At 37.7% G+C, this 20,170-nt stretch overlaps 1 long non-coding RNA gene across 20 annotated transcripts in view; it reads left to right on the top strand.

The window, feature by feature from the left end:
* LOC126061472 (uncharacterized) overlaps positions 1–20,170 on the top strand; it is a 597,975-nt gene that overhangs the window by 360,889 nt on the left and 216,916 nt on the right. For 3 of the 20 annotated variants that reach the window (XR_007513783.1, XR_007513789.1, XR_007513793.1), the window contains one exon: positions 1,763–1,796. The exons of 15 other annotated variants lie outside the window; for them this stretch is intronic. This is a non-coding gene — a long non-coding RNA (uncharacterized LOC126061472). Of the gene's footprint in view, positions 1–1,452; positions 1,633–1,762; positions 1,797–20,170 lie in introns of all 20 variants that reach the window. 2 more of the 20 variants (XR_007513785.1, XR_007513791.1) reach the window with 1 other exon arrangement.

Raw genomic sequence — 20,170 nt, 5'->3', positions numbered from 1 at the left:
GGCAGAGTTTTTATACTCAGAGTTCAGTGTGACCAATACCACAAACATTTCAAAAGAACAATTCTTTCTTCATATCAGTTCCTGATAATAGTTTGGGTAAGCAATTTTTGGAACATATTTGTTACATGCTTTCTGGAAGGTTCTTGGCACGTATTTTCTGAGGACTGCTTCTCCTCTCCACCCCCTCCTTTGGCTGCCCAAGAGTGGCTTGGGTTAACCCCTTATTGAGGGTTCACTTGGAATTCTGCTATGTTTTCAAGGTCTGCGAGCGCATTCCCCCCTTTTGATCAAGTCTCCACTAGGGGGTGCTGATCACCCACAGTTGAGTATCCTTTCTTCTGCAAGGACTTTGCTTCCTTGAGGAGTTTCAGTTAACCAAAAATTGTTTCCTTCACCTTACCAAGCTAATAGGCCTCATCTTCAGGGTGGGTAGATCCTTATTGGGGTTATGGCAGCAGGCTAGACCAAATAGGAGGAAAAATTTCAGAACAAACTCAAGCAATAATCGTCAACACAAAACAACCAGAGAAACAAAGGTGGGTCCTCTTCATTAATCTCGACACTGGTAAGGGCTTAAGACTAGAATTCAAGGTAAAAGAATATACATACATAACAAAAAGGTCAAATTGAAGTGTGAAATCAGTTTTATTCTAAGGACTCGGTTTCTTTGAAATACATGATTCTTTTCATAGAGAAGTTTCACCCTGGATGTAGGCCTTAGCCATTTCATACAACGTTTGATTAATCCTACAGTGATAAATGTCTTAGTTATCTAGTGCTACTATAATAAAAAATACCACACGTGGATCACTTTAATAAACAAAAATTTATTCTATCTAGGCTAGAAGTTCAAATTCAGGGTGTCAACTCTAGGGGAAGGCTTTCTCTCTCTGTCTGCTCTGGGAGGGAGGTCCTTGTCATCAGTCGTCCCCTGGTCTGGCTGCTTCTCAGCACAGGAACTTCAGGTCCAAATGATGAACTCTGCTCCTGACACTGCTTTCTTGGTGGTATGAGGTCCCCCATCTCTTTGTTTTTTTCTCTCTTTTATATCTCAAAATAAAATGACTTAAGACACAACCTAATCTTGCAGGTTGAGTCCTGCCTCATTAACATAACTGCCTCTAATCCTGCCTCATTAACATCATAAAGGTAGGATTTACAACACATAGGAAAATCACATCAGATGACAAAATGATGTGCAGTCACACAATACTGGGAATCATGGCCTAGCCAAGTTGACAGATATTTTGGGGGGATACAATTCAATCTATGACAATAAGTAAAGAAATTAAAAGAATTAAGCTGATTTGTAATATGAAATGTAGCCAAGAACCATACCATTGGGTAACGAATTAAAGATCTCTAAAAAAGGATAGTCAGGCATAGGAGGTATTGAATGCAGCCAAGTAACTTTTTGGCAAATTTTCCTGATGTCTTGTTCTACTTCTCCAGTGGTGATTATCTGAGTGCATCAGGAGATATTAGCAATAGCACAAACCCCTCCTTGCTGGGCCAGGAGGAAATCGAGAACTATTCTATCATCTAGTACCACCTTAACAAGGGATTCTAAAGATCTTTGTTGAGCAGTCATTCCATCTGCAACATCATCTGCAATCTGAGCCAAGGTAGTAGGTAAGTAGCAAATAATTTCTCAAGTTGGGGAATACTGTAATTGGGTAACAGTGCTCAAAGGAACACCCATCCCAATCCAGGTTTATCAGCTATTGGATTATGATCTGATATAGAATCTTTTTTATTTCAGATAAGGATCTTCAATGTACACTTTCATTATAAGAGTGAGTATTTCTGGGAACTCCTAAGAGAACTAATATGCATTGCACTCTCATCCTCCAATCATCTAAGCAGAGCGATGCTGAAGCATAGGGCCTATCACTTGGGTTTGGATCTTCTACTATGCTATAATTTGACCCTCTACATAAAAGTGTGTATACAGGAGGAGCACAGATCGTATTGTTTCCAGTATAATTGTCTGGGAAAGGAATAGTTTCATTAACCTGCTTAAGCGAATCTTCAGTAAGGGAGTTATTACGCAGGGACAGTCAACCTAATCTCTCTGTGCTCCAGAGCTTATTACAAAGTGGGGACAAGTTGTTTAAATCTCTCTTCCCCATAAGCAATTGGAAAATTGAGTTGCACTTTGGGACAAACTCAGGAAGTACCTAGGAGAATCAGCAGGGTAAAGTGGAAAAGTCATATCATTAAGGCAGTACTTCTGTTATTTGTTCCAACTGGCAAATTATTTTATCTTAAAATAATCCAATCTTTGTTCCATGATATAAGTTAGGTTGAAGCATGGTACCTGAGGTTGGGCTAACAGTTCAGGGGGATGCCACACCCTAACACATATGGCTCACTTAAAGGTAATGTTGAAATTAATAGTAGTACAAGTAATAGTAATACAAAGATAACCCAAAAAACCAAACCCACTGCCGTCGAGTCAATTCCAACTCATAGCGACCCCATAGAACAGAGTAGAACTGCCCCATAGAGTTTCCAAGGAGCACCTGGCGGATTTGAACTGCTGACCTCTTGGTTAGCAGCCATAGCACTTAACCACTACACCACCAGGGTTTCCAATACAAAGATACAAGATTATAATTTGATATAGGAAATGCTAATGGTCTGAATTTTCATGCCCAGATTGCAGATGGGGATGACACATCCAATGTTCAGTCAAATTGATGTTGGTAGGTACTGACTGGGCTAATTTAATGCATGCATTCTCTTCTCATGTGGCATATGACACCACTGAAAAGAGAAAGATAAAAGTTAAATGGACCTTCATGTTGGATAAAATTACCAAGGAGGAAGACCACTAATATGAATTAAAGCTAATAACATAAGAATAGCTACAATTATAATGCAAAGTCTACAAAATTCAGCGAGATTCATGAACTTTTGTTCCATGTTTTTGGGATCAGTTGTCTACTTCAGATGTTATGTGGTTCTGGCCACTAGGGCGTTTTAAAGTGACTTTTAGCTTTCTATATGGTTGACAAGTCCACAGAGGTGTCTTGGCAGTCTTTAGTTGTGAAAAATGGATCCAAGTTTTAACTCTCTGTAATTTGGCAGCACACAGATTCATAAGGAGAACTAGATACATCCCTTTCCAATGAGGTTCTAGTGAGCCTTTTGATTGATGTGTTTTCCAATACACGTAGACTCCTGGGACAATGTTAGTCACATTTTGGGATTCTAACTTTCAGTCATCAAAGAATTCTTTAACCTGTGAAAAATATTCTATAGTGTATTGGATTAAAGACTGCAGGTTGAACAATCTAAGAGTCGGTATAGGCAACATAAGGGAGGGCCATAGGTCCATAGTGGAGCCCAGGTGGTGAAGCAGTTAAGAACTCAGGCTGCTAACCAAAAGGTTGGCCTTTCAAATTCACCAGCTATTCCGTGGAAACCCTATGGGGCAGTTCTACTCTGTCCTATAGGGTCACTATGAGTCGGAATCAACTTGATGGCACACAACAATAGGTTTTCCAGTAATTACCTCACGTGGAGTAATTCTTTGGGATCCAAACAGTATAGATCTTAAGTTCAAAAGGATTAAAGGAAGAACCTTAAGTCAGAATAAATTTAGAGCCTTTAAAAGCTTGGCTAATTGAGTTTTTATTATGCTATTAGCCCTTTCCACTAGTCCAGAAGATTGGGGGTGTTAAAGGCAATGAAATCTCTAAAAAACAGGGAATTGGCCAATGAAGTACATCCCTTTATCACTACAAAGGGAACCCTGGTGGTGCAGTGGTTAAGGGCGCAGGCTTCTAACCAAAATGTTGAGTTTTTCGTTTGTTTTGATTTATCACTACAAAGAGTCTTTGGTGCTTTAAAAATTTTTCTGAAGTTAATTCTGTAAAAGTTGGTAAACAAATTTGAGGGGTCCTTTTTTTATTCAGAAACCCTAGTGGTGTAGTGGTTAAGTGCTACAGCTGCTAACCAAAAGGTCGGCAGTTCAAATCTACTAGGAGATCCTTGGAAACTCTATGGGGCAGTTCTACTGTGCTCTATAGGGTCTCTGTGAGTTGAAATCGACTCAACGGCAACAGGTTGGTTTTTCTTTATTCATCATGAGGGTAATAGTAATTTGGAAGAACCTTGTAGTTTTGTAACAGCAATTTCAGAAGGGAGTGGCAGAGCATCTAAAAGATCTGCCACTAAAGTTCCATTTTTATGGCAGTATAAGAAGAGGTTAAAAATCCTCTTTGCTTACATAAAATGCCAAAATCTTTTACAAACCTAAAGCGATATCTAGAATTAGTGTGAATATTAACAGACTTTCCTGAAGCAAGCATATGTGCTCTAGTAAAAACCAAAAAAACCAACCCATTGCTGTCGAGTCGATTCTGACTCATAGCGACCCTGTAGGACAGAGTAGAATGGCCCCATCTGTTCTATAGGGTCACTACGAGTCGACTAGGAGGTTGAGTATAGTAGTAAATTATCAACATATTGCAGCAATTTGTATTTGTTCATAAACTGCAAAGGGAGAATTTGAAAAAATAGGTGGGAGATTCAGTAAATCCCTGGGGCATTATGATCCAGGTAAATTGTTGATTTTCTCCCATGAAAGCAAATATTGACTTTCAGGATGCACAGGAATACTATAAAAAGCACTGCAAAGATTAACAATTGTAAAAGGGATGGTGTTTGGAGGAATATTAGAAAGCAATGAATGAGGGTTTGAAACTACTGGAGACCTAAAAATAATAATGTGGTTAATGGCCCATAAATCCTGAACAAACCCCCATCCTATATTGTTTGGTTTCTTCACAGGAAGAACAGGAGTATTGCAAAGGCTGGTGCAGGAGACATTCGAGCCTTTAGAAAAAGAATCTTGTATAATGGGAGCTGGTCCCTCCTTAGCATCTTGTTTAAGGGAATACTGGGGAATCTTTCTTAAGGGTTTAGATGTACCTATTTGAATCTTAATTCACTCTGTTAACAGAACCCAACTTACATCTGTGGACATAAGAGCCCACAAAGTTTCAGGGATTAAAGAAAGAATATCAGGGGGAAGAGAGGTAGGTTGTGTTGAATTATCATTATGTGTGACCAACACTTGCAAGCAGCAAGCAACCTCTTCCTTTTGGCTCTATTCTAATTGAAAACCTATGTCGGTATTTTTTTGGACATTGGGCAAACTTAATAATGTTTCCCTATTTTTAGTAAATTGCAATGACAGTTCCATTTAAACAAAAGATATCAGCCCAACAAATTGACAGGGATTTGTTGAGTCACTGAAGAGACATCCATAGTCAGACTTGGGCAAGGGTCTCAATGATGGTTACCTCAAGACCAAAAGTTTTCCTCATCTTGGTGCCAGGTGTTATAGAGATCACAGTCACATGCAATGGTATCTAAACATCCAAGACATACAATTCTTTTCATTTTCTCACTGAACTTTAATTGTAACATAAGGCCTTTGGTTCTCCCTGGTGACAGAAGGACCTAGGCTTAATTCTTACTCTTATTAATTATTTCTTAAAGTCAGAAGATCTGTGCAAAATTGGTCCAGAGCCCTCAGTCATTTGTGGAGTTATGCCTCCATCATTTCAAGTGCAAGCAGCATGGGTCTAGCCTCGTTGCCTGGTAACTTGGAGGCAGTCCCTCCCATTTTAGTTAGCTGTGACTATGTTGTTATTTGGTTATTGTGGCAGGGAAAGTTGTCAGAACATTCTAGAACAAGCCACTAAGGTCTCTTCAAGGCTTCTCAACACAAACCTGTTTTGAAGAGATTTTTTATTTGTTTTTCTTGCTTTGCACTGGGTTTTCAATCAGTGCTGGGGATTCAGAAAGCTGTTATTTGGGAGTCTAAATTTTCCCAGTCCTGTGAGCCTTTTATTTCTTGTTTCTTTATGGCTCAAATCAGATCTTTCATTTTCAAATTAGAGGGATCTCCCTCTGCTCAATATTGTTGGCAAAGGTCAGCTGTAAGGGTATTATCTTCTTTTTTTTTTTGACCTTGTTTATCCGCAGCTTTTTTTTTTTTTTTTAGTAACCAGAGCCACTTCGCTTTGTGGGTTGATTCCACTCCCTTCCTTCCCATTTTTGGCCTTTCAGATGTTGATTCCTATTGCCAGATTTCTGTCTTTACAGATCTCTGCCAGTACAATACCTTGCTAATTCCACTTCAAAATAGGACTCTGCAGTGGAATCTTCATTGCTTCTGGAGGGAGTTTTCCACTCAGCATGTTCTAACCATAGCTGAGTTGCTTCAGGACCATTTATCATATGGACTAGTTGGAACAGATCTGGAAGCCAAGATCAGTAAGCTACTACAAGGATTTTAAATTTCACAGCAAACTTGTAAAGGTCTTGACACAGCTTTGGAAAATCTTTCACAATGCTACACAGCTCTGAGCTTGTCCAGGAGTCAAAAGTAATACAGGGAGGCTCCTCAGCTTCTGCACTAAGACAGATTTTAAAGGGCATTTCAGACAGAGGTTTCTCTGTTTCTTAGGAAAGAAAGAAAATTCAGGTAAAGTATTGTTGGAGGTATAGGAGAGTAAAGAAGGGTACAAAGGTGACTCAGCCAGGAAAGGTGCAGATAGGGTAGGAGCAGAGTTTGTGGCATTGGAGCTCCTTATTTTGTTTGGTTAATTTGGAAACAGTATCTTCCAAAGAAGCAATTTTACTGTCTTGATGTCTTTCAGAAGGCTCTAGGTACCCATCAAAATAGGCATCCCATTGACTTTGTTTAATCTGGGAGCTCTTGTTTTCTAATCTACTGTGTAGAAAAACCAATCTAGACAGGTCAAAAGAACCCCAGAGTGGCCACTGACTTTCCAGACTATCTTTAGTGAAGTCATGCCAACCAGACAAAAACTCACATGTGAAAGGACCAAAGTTCTTGTTTATGTAGTGGGCAGGAGTCCTGAATCAAGGCTCCAACTTTCCCCTAGATTTGGCATTTCCCATTTCCAAAAAGACAACAAAAGCTTACTTGCAAAAACAAAAGCAGATCCTCAACAAAACTCGAAGAGCTCAACACAAAGGAGTGCAGCTCGGATCAGAGAGGCTATTTACCTTGAGATGACTCCCCAGAGTCTGCAAAGATGGATAGTCCAAACAGCTCACTGGTACCAAAACCCAATTCCTCAACCTCGGGGTCATTGAATGTAATGCACCTTCAAAGTTCCACTTCTGACACTAAATATGTCAAAGAAGAAAATTTTGTACTTTGTTAGGAACAGAAGAAACGAAGTTTTACTGAGGAATTTTAACTTGAGTTGGGCAGCACAGAGTGAAAGTATAAAGTGCTCTGACGTGAAAAACAGCAAAGTTTTCATATTTACGGTTCAATGTGACCAATACCACAGACATTTCAAACGAGCAATTCCTTCCTCATGTTGGTTCTGATAACAGTTTGGGTAAGCAATTTTGGAGAACTTTTACATTACATGCTTCCTGGAATGTACTTAGTGCATATTTTCTGAGGACGGGTTCTCCTCTGCTTCCTCCCTTATCTACCCAAGAGTAGCTCAGGTTAACCCCTTATTGAGAACCTGTTTCAAATGCCTTTATGTTTTGAAGGTCTGCTAGCACATAAAAAAAAAAAAAAAAGCACATAGCTATCATTTTAATCAAGGCTAAAAATAGGAAAGTTAAGATATATAACTAAAGATTTTCATATAACCCAAAAACCAAACCCAGGTGCCATCGAGTCAATTCCGACTCATAGCGACCCTATAGGACAGAGTAGAACTGCCCCATAGAGTTTCCAAGAAGCGCCTGGCGGATTTGAACTGCTGACCTCTTGGTTAGCAGCCGTAGCACTTAACCACTATGCCACCAGGGTTTAGATTTTCATATAGCCCCCTCAAAATTAAATTTATCAGCAGCCTCTTTCTAAATAAGAATTTTTTAAATAAGAGTTTTGTTTTTCCTCTACTATCAAAGGAATTAAGGAGCTCTGGTGGTGCAAATGGTAAAGCATTTGGCTGCTAGCCAAAATGATGGTGTTTCGAAGCCACCCAGAGGCTCTGCAGGAGAAAGACTTGGAGATCTGCTTTTGTAAAGATTATAGTCTAGGAAACCATATGGGGCAGTTCTACTGTGTCACATGGGGTTGCTATGAGTCGGAAATTGACTCAATGGCACTTAACATAAAACACCAGCACATCTAAAGAATTGAATGAGTATCATCTGGAAAATAAACTAAAATGCAGGAGTAGCTATGTCATGACAATATCAGAAAAATAAAGTGCCTATTGAAATACAAGTGTATGTTAATATAGTAGCATAATTTTACCACAGATCTATTTGCTTTAAGATTTAAAATATCTAAAACAAATGGGAAATCACAATCAATTTACAAGTAAGCAGGACGGTTGATTTGGGGAGGCGCCACCCTCCTTGTTCAGATACTTTGCATGGATTAAAGAGGAATTTTGCTATTTATAATAGTTAATGATTGTGATGGTATGTGTTGAACACACAACATCACCATTTTACAAATTAAAAGCTTTCCTAATTCAAATTCGCTATTGCTGCACCTTTAGTCAAAAAGAATAAAATTATTTTGCAGATGATTAAATTTAATCGAGCTTTTAATCCTGATCATTATTGCAACTTGTTTTTAATGAATAATTTGAGAAAAAAAATCAAATGTATTCAAATTACACCTTGAATTTCAGGTTGTTGTTGTTAGCTGCCTTCTAGTTGGCCTGGCTCACAACAACCCCATGCACAATGGAAATTGTTTCATTGGTAATGAAACACTGCCTGGTCCTGTGCCATCCCCATGTCAGTTGCATATTGAACTATTGTGATCCAGTGGGTTTTCATTGGCTGACTTTTGGAAGTATATTACCCAGGCCTTTCTTCTGAATTTCAGATAGGATTTATTTATTTATTTAATAAAAGGGCTGATGCACTTTTGAGGTATTCTTGACTGCGCTTAGACCTGATGATAGGCAGGTTAGTGAACAGGTAGGTAGGAAATAATTATTCATGAGACTAAATCTTGCAAACTAACAGAATGCAAATTGTTTTAGGTGCCGTCAGTTCCGACTCATAGTGACATAATGTACTACAGAATGAAACACTGCCCTGTCCTTTGCCATGCTCACAATCATTGTTATGCTTAAGCCCATTGTTGCAACCACTGTATCAGTCCATCTCATTGAAGACCTTCCTCTTTTTCGCTGATCCTGTACTCTACCAAGCATGATGTCCTTCTCCAGGGACTTATCCCTCCTGATAATGTGTCCAAAGTATGTAAGACACAGTCTCGCCATCCTTGCTTCTAAGGAGCATTCTGGTTGTACTTCTTCCAAGACGGATTTATTTTCTCTTTTGGCAGTCCATAGTATATTTAATGTTCTTCTCCAACACCATAATTCAAAGGCATCTATTCTTCAGTCTTCCTTATCCATTGTCCAGCTTTCCCATGCGTAATATGCAACTGAAAATACCGTGGCTTGGGTCAGACTAAAGTGCACCCAACCCAAGCCATAGAATGCAGCTTAGAGTAAATCAATTCATGATTCCAAGTAACCTCAATGATAAAAGAACAGTTTTGAACTTTACAATAATTCAGCCCCATTCCAGCTCTTTACAATCATTATGGGAAATGATCATTGTGTTAAAAAATTATTGTCTTATATAAAACAATTAATTGTCTTCCACAAACACTCTTAATTTAGCTTGAGGCAGGCATTGAATGTACACATAAAACATAATTCAAAATCTGTTTTAAATCTTCAGACTCAAGGCTAACATGCCTGACAAGTGTTTCTTAGGGACTTGTGGCTCATGAATTGCCATATTTAAAACAGGAGTAATATTTTGTACCAACTGGAAGCTGCAGAAATGTTTCCTGTGGACTCTGGATGGAAGAGGCAATCAAACGGCCTGATTCTAATAATCTTCTAAGAGACAAATCAAGAAGACTTCTCAGCAAGGCCAATGGTGCCTTTTCCATTATCTTTTGGGATGAACAAAACCCTTGGACCTAACTGGCAGCTTCTTCTTTACCTCTGTCCACTTCAAGCCTTTCCAAGATACGATTTCCCAAAGTCCTGAATGTAATCCTCATGCCGAGAGAGGGCTAGAGAAGATTTTATAAACTTCACACAGAAAAATACAAGAGTCGTGAAGCCATTTACTGATCATAACTAAAGTATTTTGACTTTAGCGATGCTCCCATTCACCACACTGAAAAGCCGTAAGAAAAAAATGTTATATATTTGTAGGTAATATCTTCTTTTATTATTTAAGCTGTATAAATTCAAATCTTTCAAGCAGAAAATTCAGTCAAGTGAGATCCATTGATGGTTTGAGTTCAAAGGCAGTGAGCAAATGGAAATCATTGCTGCATCTCTCATTTCTCCAGTGGACATTAGACCACTCAAAATGTGTCACATAATTTACAGTCCCTTGATAGTAATTGAATATACACATTGAGAGTGCCCTGGCAGAACACTTACAGAAGATTGAGTGCAGGAGGGCCTGCTTATGTTATTTTTGGCCCCACTCTGGTTTTTGCTTTTTAAAACTTTTTTTCTTGATATTAATTTCAATCTGATCATTTCATCCTATCCAAACAAAAGCTTTGGTAAAAGAGGTTAAGAGCAACATCAAAGAAATTGTGCATTTTCGCTTTTTGAGCCATGAGGTATTGTAATATAATAAGAAAGCAGAAGAAAGACAAAAAAAAAAAAAAAAACCTGCAATTTACCAAAGTCATTTTTAAATTCCAAGAATAGTAGAATTAAGCAATAAAAGCAAGAAAAATGACTTTGGAGCTGTTTACATATGCCAATTGAGATTTTTCAAGATTTAACTTAGTATCTCTATCTTAATATTTATCATGTCTATTAATATTGAGATACAAGGGGATATAATTTTGCCCTTAAATGTGTGAAATCATTAAAATATTTTTTCCCTTTAAAAACAATAATTCTGAGTCTCTGTATTTTGTGCATGTGCTCTCAGATATTTTTAATCCTCAGTCATGTATTTTTTTTTTAAAAATCCATTTATTAAACTTTTTTTTTTTTTTTGTCATGCAACATAGAATCTATCTTGGTAGTAACCTTTAGTATTTAACATGCTACAGATCGAAGTAGTAAGGATTTCATCTTGATTTTATAAAGTCTATTGAATATTCCAAACAGGTCATGGGTAAATTGGACCTGACAGAAACTGCTGTTTGAAAAGCATTTTTTTTCCTTTTTATTCATCCCTCCACCCTCCCCCGCCTTTTTGAACACATTTGTAGTGTTCAGTAAAGATTCTCCGATATCCCGTGGACCTCTATTCTCTCTTTCTCCCTCTCTTTATATATATCCCCCCGAAAAAAATTTTCCACTGTTTCCCTGAGGCAAACGGTGTCCCATGTGACCAAATCAACTTTTTCTGGCCACTAAGATGTACTTTAGTGCATTGCATTTTATTGAGACCAAGCTGTGGGAACTAAAAGTAGTTAATGAGAAAATGTTCTTCAAGTGACTGTTTTTCCACCCTGAAGTTAAGTGAGAATATGGGCAAGTAATTTAATTAATAATAATACAAGTTTGTTTCATTTTCTGCATGGGGATAATTCCTCTATCTTAAGATATTTTGTAGGGTGATTTTTTTTTCTTTTTTTTTTAAGACCAAGCATTCCTTTTTTCTAATACTTAATAGGTAGATAATCATACATAAAAAGGTAAACTTTTACCTTTGGAAACATTTTAGATAAAATGAAAACATTTTATGAGATTTTCAAAGTAATCTTTTTTTTTATTATTCATTATTCATAATCTGTTTTTCTTGCTTACTTTCACTTTACTTTCGTTTTTTCTGATCTCCCTGCTGTCTTTATCTTTGAAACTCTTGCTTTATTTTTTTCTTTCTTAATAAATCTATTTTCTTTTTTCCTAATCTCTTGTCCTCATATCCTTTGTGATATTTGTTAATCTTCAGCGTCAAAACAAAACAATGGTGTGTGTGACATAGTACCATAGTAAATATTTTTATAAGTTTTACTTTGCTTTCCATAACAAAAAAATCGTATTGTTTTTATGGTAATTGCCAGGCATTGGTTATGGTATTTGTCATTTTCTGCATGCTATCCATGTGTTGTTTTTGCCTTTGAGTTAACTCCAATTCATGGCAGCCTCATGTACAGCAGAACAGAAGGTTTCATGGTCTTATGTCATCCTAACAATTGCCTACTGTCTTGGTCATCTAGTGCTGCTATAACAGAAATACCGCAAGTGAATGGCTTTGACAAAGAGAAATTTATTCTCTCACAGTCCGGCAGGCTAGAAGTCCAAATTCAGGGCACGAGCTCCAGGGGAAGGCTTTCTCTCTCTGCTGGCTCTGGAGGAAGGTCCTTGTGATGCAACAGTCTTCCCTTGGTCAGCGTAGGAACCTCAGGTGTAAAGGATGCACTCTGCCCTGGGCATTGCTTTCTTGGTGGTATGAGGTCCCCCACTCTCTGCTTCCCTTTCCTTTTATCCCTTGTAAGATAAAAGGTGGTGCAGGCCACACCCCAGGGAAACTCCCTTTACATTAGATCAGGGATGTGACCTTAGTAAGGGTGTAACAATCCCATCCTAATCCTCTTTTACGTAAAATTACAATCACAAAATGGAGAAAAACCACACAATGCTGGGAATCACACCCCAGCTAAACTGATACACACATTTTTGGGGGGACATATTTCAATCCATGACACCTACATATTCGAGTCCATCGTTGTGGCTAACATGCCAATCTATTTCATCAAGAGTCTCCCATGTCCTTGTTGGTCCCCTACTTCACCAAACATGATGTCTTCCTCTAGCAATTGATCCCTCCTGATAATGTTTCCAAATCAGGCTAGTGGGACAATGTTCTGTTGTGATCCATTAAGGTTTTATTGTCTAATTTTTGGAAGTAGATCATCAAGCCTTTTTCCCTAGTCTGTCTTCATCTGGAAGCTATGCTGAAACCTGTCCACCAGGGGTGGCCCTGCTCGTACTTGAAATACTGGTGGAATAATTTCCAGCATCACAATAATATATAACCTACCACAATACAACAAACTGACAGACAGATGGTGGACTCATGTGGAACTCATAATAATTAAAGATGTGAAGATTAGAAAAGTTTTCAGAATTTTTTCTTCCAGCAAGTCCAACCCATACCTCAAATTTCCAAGCTTTGTGAACAATGTCAAAAGCTGATGTGGAGTCTGTGAAGGCAAGGCTGAATGCAACTGAAAAAGCAAGTACAAAAATAAAACACAGCACACAATAGTAGGCACAGACACTACTATGAAAACATGCAGTTCTTAAAAAAAAGCTAGCGACCTTTGAGATCTTTCTAAGAACTTTCATGCTTTTTCTCTCTAGTTTACCTAGTCAGTAAATACTTGATGAACGCTGTCAGTCTAGATGATGGGGACTAACTAGACGCAATCTCATGCTCTGAGGGAGATTATTGTCTTTTGATGATAAACATGTTTGCAAATAACAGAAAAATTCACTCAGGGATTAAGATGATTTTTTGGCTATTGTTATCGTTTTTGTAGTATGGGCTAAGTGAAGGGGGCAAGGTTATAATCATATAATATGATTTGTAATAAGATTGCTAAAGGCAGAGGACTTTGATTTAATTCAAAACCGTGGGAGAGATTGCCTCACTCTTGACTTAGATACATGACTTATTTTTATCTTGCATTTAAATGTAACTTTTCTTTTCCCTGTGGTGGTAATCAGAAAGAGTAGGAAGCACAGACATAACATTATTCAGTTTTAATTTGAGCATGCCTCTGCTGCCGGGAGTAAGTAGATACCACATACAGCAGTATTTTAGCATTTGTATAAAGAATTTATGATCTAGATCAATATGTTATAAAATTTAAAATGCCATACAAAAAGTGGTTGAGTAATAGATACAGACACACCATTCAGCCTGTATTTTTTGATATCTGAATGTGTAGGAAGCGAGCATGTGCTTATCAATATATCATCATTTAGCTCTTCTTGACCATGTTGCTGCTGATTGGTAATTTTCTCTTCCAGTTGCTGGATATCTCTTACTGAATCCTGGGAGGGACTGTTAAGGGACCAGAGACATGATGTATTGGGTCTACCACCCACTATTGCATGCTTCCATTTGTATCAGGATAAGTAATCTTTCCTGAAAGCACCAAGGCTCATTAAGCAAAACTCAGGTCTCCCGGACTAAAAAATAAAGGACATACAAGCATAACTAAGATAAAGCTTTGGGATACAGACGGTGTCTCCCTGGAATCTAAGAGAACATTTTGGATCCCTAAATGGTTACCTTGAAGACACTGGGAATAGCATACGCCTGTGTGTGTGTGTGTGTGTGTGTGTGTGTGTGTGCGCGCCTGTGCACCCAGCCACCCCACCCCCCCATTCACAGATAATATAAAGATAAGCACTTCATATTAGAAATAATACCAATAAGTCAGAAAACTCAAAGCTAAGTAAATACTTTTGATAATAACATATATCAACATGTAATATATATAATATATAATAACATTATGTATTAACTAATTTTATGTTCACAGCAACCCTATACTGTGTAATAATATTACCTCCGTTCTGTAGATGAAATTGAGACACAAGGAGATTAAGTAATATACATAGCTAGAAATGGCAGGGTGAGAATTTGAACCCCAGTAATCACTCCCACCAGCTTCTGTAAAGATTACAGCTTTGAAACTCTTTGGGGTGGTTCTACTCTGTCTCCTCAGAGGGTTGCTATGATTCGAAATTGATTCAATGGCAGTGAGTTTGGTTTTGGTTTTTTGAATCTTACTTCTAATTCTGTGTGCTTAATCGCCATTCCAGACTGCTTCTCTGACAGCTGATCTTCGTTGTAAACTTTGAGTTCATGTGATAAGTAGTTGAATAAACTAAGATAAATACTCTGCTTGATTGATTGATTTTAGTATTTCGGTGAAAATTATTTTATTATGCATAAAACCTTCTTGGAGGTAACTATAAAAGATTACAACTAGAGAGTACACTAAATAAAATGAAAGTAATTTTATTTAAGAGAATTTTAATAAAATTAGATTATAAATAACGAGGAACCAGAGGAAAATTGAAGAGAAAAGGGAAAGTTCAAGGTAGTACAAGTTCATCAAATAAACAGTTCTCTATCTCAGGAACAAATTATACCAGTCTGCAAGAAGGACAAAAAGAGTAACAAGATACTACAACCCGAGACCTGCAAGTCAAATGGGAAAGCCACAAAGAATGGAATTCAAGCCAAAACCCAAAGGAAAAAAATAGCACAACTGGAGAGAGACTCAGCAAAAAGCTAAATAGAAAGGAAATGCAACCATAACTAAAACTTAAAACAAGAACAACAACAAATTATCCAGCTGCTAAAATAACTTGGTTATCCTGCAGCCTCAATTGTTTACTTCCCAATTTAGAAATTATATTTGCAATGAGTTTGAAGTGAAATTTATGTTAGCAAAACTTTTCTTAACATATAAAAAAAGCCAAGCTAAGGACCACATGGAGTCTGTGTGGTGCGGGTAACATGCTTAGCTGCTAACTGAAATATTGGCAGATTGAATCCACCCAGAAGTGCCCTGAAGAAAGGCCTGGCAACCTACTTGCAAAAAATCAGCGATTGAAAGCCTATGGAGTTCAGTTTTACTCTGACATACATGGGGTCATCATGAGTCAGAGATGAGTGGCATCAGGTGATCAAGGATTATAATTGCAGAAGAAATTATCTCAGAACATTTTAGAAAATCTCTTTAAGGTCTAACAGGTGGTATGTAATTTGCAAATTAGAGATCCTCAATAATGAATTAGCAATGTTTTCTTTGTTAAGCTGAAGTCAATTGATATGTTTAATGAAAACCACTAAATACTAAAAGGGGGAGATTCTGTATTTGAATCTTGTCATTAAATTAGACAGAACCTAAAAAAAAAAAAAATTTTTTTTTTTTTTTTAATCAATGAGTATTTGAATATATTGCTGTACAGGTCTGCATACATGCTTCCTGGTTTTGCTAAAACACTAAACATTTCATTCTGATCTTATAGTTTAGCAATGGAATAGCGAGAGTGGTTGACCGCAATTCAAATTTAATTATCTTTAAATACTAACCTCTAAATTGTTTCTGTTAAATCAAATGGCATTGATTGATCTACAGTGAAATCAATGACATGCGCTCAGTATCAGAATTTAAAGATTTGACCAGGAGTTCTTTAATAAGTTCACGTCAAATACAATTTCTTAAAACAATTATTTCTTTGCACTTTTAAGTCTTCTGAAATTCTTGAATTTGAAGTCTTTGAGAATTTACAGGTCCAGACCTAGGAATCTGCCAGGAGGCTGGGGGAGGGAGGGTGTGCATGAGCCCGGGTAACTAAAGGATCTGACGCTCCCAGGCTTGTTTTCCTCACCGAACATTTATCTCTTTGGCATGATGAAGGGCGGTCCACGGTGACTGTAAAAACAAACGCGATTAGCACCAACGCAGCATGTGTTAACACTGCTGCAGCCTAACGATGAATGAGCTGTAAGCGATGCCAACACCTGTGCTCCACGAGGTTGAGTGACACCCACACCCAGCGAGTCATGAGCGCTCCAGCACATCTAGGCACATCTCACCAATTACAGCGGTTATGGAGGAGTTCTGGTCTAGCCATTCTCACTGTCTCAATCTCTGCTGTCATTATTTCTTTATTTGTTCATTCATTCTTCCACAATTTCACAGTGGGCTTGAAATTTTGGGTACCCAGATATAAAAAATCTGTGTTAGCCACCAAAACAAAACAAAACAAAAAACCTGTTGCCACCGAGTGGATTGCGATTCACAGCAATCCTATAGGACAGAGTAGAACTGGCCCGTGGGGTTACCAAGGAGCAACTGGTGGATTTGAACTGCTAAACTTTTGGTTAGCAGCTAAGCTCTTAACCACTGTGCCACCACACAGTAAAATTAAGTAACCCTAAATCCTAGGTTATTAGCAAGTGTACTTCATTAAAGAAATAATGCTTGCTTTTTCAATACACTGTTGTATGAGGTATTTATCATACTTGGCCCCTGATGCTGAAGGAAGTTATCAGGCATCTCAGCTAGATTGACTCTGTATTTGGCAATGCCTGGCCAAAGCCAAACCAAATTCATTGCCATTGAGTTGATTTTTGACTCATTGTGACCCTATAGGACGGAGTAGAACTGCTCCAAGGAGTGGCTGGTGGATTCAAACTGCTGACCTTTTGGTTAGCAGCCAAGCTCCTAACCATTGTGCCATCAGGACTCCATCAGTGCCTAAAGGGATTACTAAATTGCAGCTTTTTATAAAGACAATCTCAGAACAAAATGACAATAGCTGAACACGTACAATGGTGTGTTCTATATTTACTATACAAAATACTCAACGTAAGTATAAATATTTCTATGTAAAGAAAAAATTTTGAGCAATGGCTCAGTGGTAGAATTCTTGCCTTCTGTGGTTTGATTCCTGGCCAGTGGGCCTCAAGCACAGCCACCACTTGTCTGTCAGTGGAGACTTGCATGGTGCTATGATGCTGAACAGGTTTTAGAGGGGCTTCAAGACTGAGAGACTAGGAAGAAAGGCCTGGTGATCTGCTTCCAAAAATCAGCCAGTGAAAACCCTATGGATCACACTGGTTCAGTCCCATTGTGCATGGGGTTACCATGAGTTGGGGGCCAGTTTGAGGACAGCTAACACCAACAACAACAACATTTCTTCCAGTCTGTTTCAACAAGAAATAGATGATTCTGTTCCTATCTGCAACTTCAATACCATTGAGTGATCTGTGTTATGCTATATATGGTTCCATGTCCCATACAGTGTTTCTGTTGCTATAGCCATATGATGTGAATTATTTCCTCTATCCTTAATTTATACCTTGTTTTATTTATAGCCATCCCTCCTATCATCACTTTGCCTCAAAAATCAGTTGAGAAAAATATCTTTCCTGTCATAAATGTAATTCCTTTATCTTTGGGTAGACCATCCCTACCTGGAGGAGCTTGTGTATATATTTATTTCTTCCAAATTTCAAAACTCTTTACTCTTTTAGTTTCCAGCTGACACTTTTGCTCTAACTCCAAATTTAGTCACGGTCTTCTATTCTTAAAGCAAATTGTGTTTCTAATTCTCTTATTTTTTGATGATATTTTCTTCCTTTCATGGGCCATTTTCTCAAACAGCCCAAATCTATCACGCTTATGTTCCTGTATCTTTTGTTTTCATCTTTCCCTCTAGAATTATTAACGGAATGCCTGTATTTGAGGTTATCAATAAACTTACTCTTGTAAAATCCGTAACTGTTTGCTTTTACTATTTTTCTTTTTAATTGTGCTTAATATTTATCTTAACAATCAGATTGTAGGTTCCTTGATCATAGGGACTATGCCTGTTTTCTTTTCACAAGAAGCCTTATGGAGTAGATGGTAAAAATATAGGCGCTGGAGCTAGACTCCCTGACTTCAAAAATGTTTATTACCATGTACTAGCTGTTTAACCATGGGAAAATTTCTTAACCTCTCTATTCCACAGTTGTCTCATTTGTAAAACGGCAATTAATAATATATAGTTCATAGGACTGTTGTGAGGAAAAAAATGAGTTAATGTAAAGAGCATAGTATAGACATTGACACATAATAAATATGCTATATGTTTTAGCTATTACTACTATTTATCTATTGTTACTATTACCATCTCTGTAATTCCAGAACCTAGCACTGTGCCTGATACATACTAAAATTCCAACCAGTATTCTTGGATGAATGATTGAAATGAATTAATGGATACTACACTTAACACCACTAATGTTGCCACCTCTTAGAAAAATTTATCTCCTTTGATTACCTACATGCTGCTCAAAGTATTGTCTTTTCCTATGAAGTACAATTCCATTTTCCACTCTTCTCTGTTAGTCACTGGAAAAATCTGCACAGTTTTCTGATCTCATCTGCGACTATGCGCCTTACCTTGCGCACCACACGAAGTCACAGTGGCCTTTTTCTCCTTTGAACAGACCAAGCTTATTCTTGCCTTTGGCAATATGTGATTGCTATTTACCTCTGCAGTGCCTTCCCCTTGGGTTATCACTTGGCTGGTGTCTTCTTGTTACTCAGGCTCCGTTGAAATGTACTTTCCTCAAAGAAGTCTTTCTAGATACTGTCCCCCCACCTATTATATGTTCCTTGTTTATTGTCTTCATATCACTACCTGAAATTAACTTCTCAATTTTTTTTTTTTTTAACCTTATTGTCATCTATCTTCCCTACTAGGATGAAAGTTCAGTGAGGACAGGGACTTTGCCTGTTTGATTTACCATTTTGGTCCACTGCTTGACACATTGTAAGTTTTTTATGAATTATCTGTTAAAATACATTAACAAACGAAGCTAGGGGCAGGAACCATATCACCAAGAGCCTTGTATGTCATGTTTTATAAACGGAATTGTATTCCAAAACCAACAGGAACCATCCAGAAATGGTAGGAAAAAGGTAGACACATGTATTTAAGAAAACTTTACAGAAGAAGATGTATCTGAGTTAACACTTGAGGAACAAGTGAAATTTTTACGAAAGCAGAGGTGCCTTTCAGTGAGAAGTTCTGAAACGATACGCCAGTCAGAGGTGCCACAGAGAGTGCGGTTTGTTCAGGAGATGGTGAGTAGATCAGTCTACCTATTGCAGAAGTTTCCTTAAACTAGTGGTGGTAGAAACATTGAATGGTAGAGAGGAAATACGAGGCAGGCTATTCTTGCTGGGCGAAGTGATTTGGAATTGTCCTCTAGCAAGTGATGTTATTTGAAAAGTTTTGCAACTGGAGATCAACATAATGAAAATTGTAAGAAAAAACATCCTCGATCAATCAAAGCTCTCTGATCCTTTAAGGCCCCTCTTAAGACCACATCTTAAGATAAGGACCTCCCTAATGAAAGTAATAGAAAGATACTCCTGTGGAGTTTCTAGAGACAGTCTAGTTCAAGACTTTCATTTACATGAACTTGGATTCAGAGAGGTAATGACATCTCAGGATAAACTGAACCCCCTAAATTTAAATTAGCATTTATTCAAAGATTTTTTTTTTAAAATAGTCCATTTTCTACCTAAAATTTCTCATAAGAGGGATGGTAACATTTTCAAAACTGCTTCACAGGGTAATTTTGAATTATTTTA

This window comes from Elephas maximus, chromosome 18 (assembly GCF_024166365.1).
Source record: "Elephas maximus indicus isolate mEleMax1 chromosome 18, mEleMax1 primary haplotype, whole genome shotgun sequence".
Classification (NCBI taxonomy): Eukaryota; Metazoa; Chordata; class Mammalia; order Proboscidea; family Elephantidae; genus Elephas; species Elephas maximus.
Note: the sequence above shows the minus strand (reverse complement) of the source record. Positions and strands in the feature narration are given on the sequence as shown.